This window comes from Cicer arietinum, unplaced genomic scaffold, assembly GCF_000331145.2.
Source record: "Cicer arietinum cultivar CDC Frontier isolate Library 1 unplaced genomic scaffold, Cicar.CDCFrontier_v2.0 Ca_scaffold_5914_v2.0, whole genome shotgun sequence".
Taxonomy (NCBI): domain Eukaryota; kingdom Viridiplantae; phylum Streptophyta; class Magnoliopsida; order Fabales; family Fabaceae; genus Cicer; species Cicer arietinum.
Window position 1 is genome coordinate 10845 of NW_027339561.1, and position 1156 is coordinate 12000.

The 1156-nt window shown below is 30.9% G+C and overlaps 1 non-coding gene across 1 annotated transcript; it reads left to right on the forward strand.

Annotated features, from left to right (window-relative positions):
- The first annotated feature begins 117 nt into the window (after nucleotides 1-117).
- Nucleotides 118-312, forward strand: LOC113785093 (U2 spliceosomal RNA). Its single transcript, XR_003471236.2, has one exon. It is a non-coding gene; the product is annotated as a U2 spliceosomal RNA (small nuclear RNA).
- The last annotated feature ends 844 nt before the right edge of the window (nucleotides 313-1156 follow it).

A 1156-nucleotide genomic window follows, 5' to 3' on the forward strand; every position in this document is an offset into this window, starting at 1 on the left:
CAATGTTTGGATTATGAAGTGTTCATCTTTGTTGCCTCGAAGTCCCACATCAGATGGTCTGCAAAGCAACTAATTGGACAGAAGAAATAAAAGTCAGACGAAGGATAGTTACAAAGCATACCTTTCTCGGCCTTTTGGCTAAGATCAAGTGTAGTATCTGTTCTTATCAGTTTAATATCTGATACGTGGGTCAACGACTCACACGATATTAAATTAATTTGTTGACGGGGGAGTCCTAAACAATAGCTTGCTATTGGGATCCTCAAGTGTCGCTCATGTGTTGCACTACTACACGGGCTTGGCACACCCTACTAAATATCAAATATTTCATTTTATTATAATGACGATTGATTTGGCACGCAATCTCCTATTTTTTGTTGTTTATAATAGCAGCACAAAAGCAATATTATAAGTATCATTCATGCGTCATTCTCTATTAGATACATTTGACAATGTGACATTTTGTATATCTTCAAGATCATAATGACGATGTAAGGGCTCATTATAATAGCTCTTGAGATTAATATAAGACTTTACGGAGAATTCTTTTCAATAAATTTAATTGGTTGTTTTACAAATGGAGCATTGTGTTTTTTAAATGATATAAAAATTTCAAACACCTTGTTGAAACATCACACTAAACTATTTGTATATTTCTATAATACTCCATTTGTACAAGACTATAAAAATTACTAAGTTTCTATAAATATTTCAAAAACCTAACTAAAATATCAGGTTGTAAACTTTATTCACAACTTATGGATTTTCAAAAATTCTCCTCATATTCACTATAACACAAATGTAACTTCCGAAATTTCAAAAATTCGCAACATTCTTTTTTGTATATTTTGAGTGCAAAAGCAGAAACATGCATATATGAACGATGTTACTAAGATATGTTAAACTATTGGCTTATTTTCCATATAATCAGTTGACAATTAATAGATATCTATCATAAAATAATCCAGTTAATCAATCATCCCATGTATAAAAAAGTATAGTATGTTCTAGTTTCATGAAGTTCTCTTTGTTGGATTCTTCAAAGTGCTCGTTGATCTATCATGTCGATGTTTTGTTTTTTATATTTAATGCTCGTATTCTGACGATGTAAAGGCTCATTATAATAGCTCTTGAGATCAATATAAGACTTTACGGA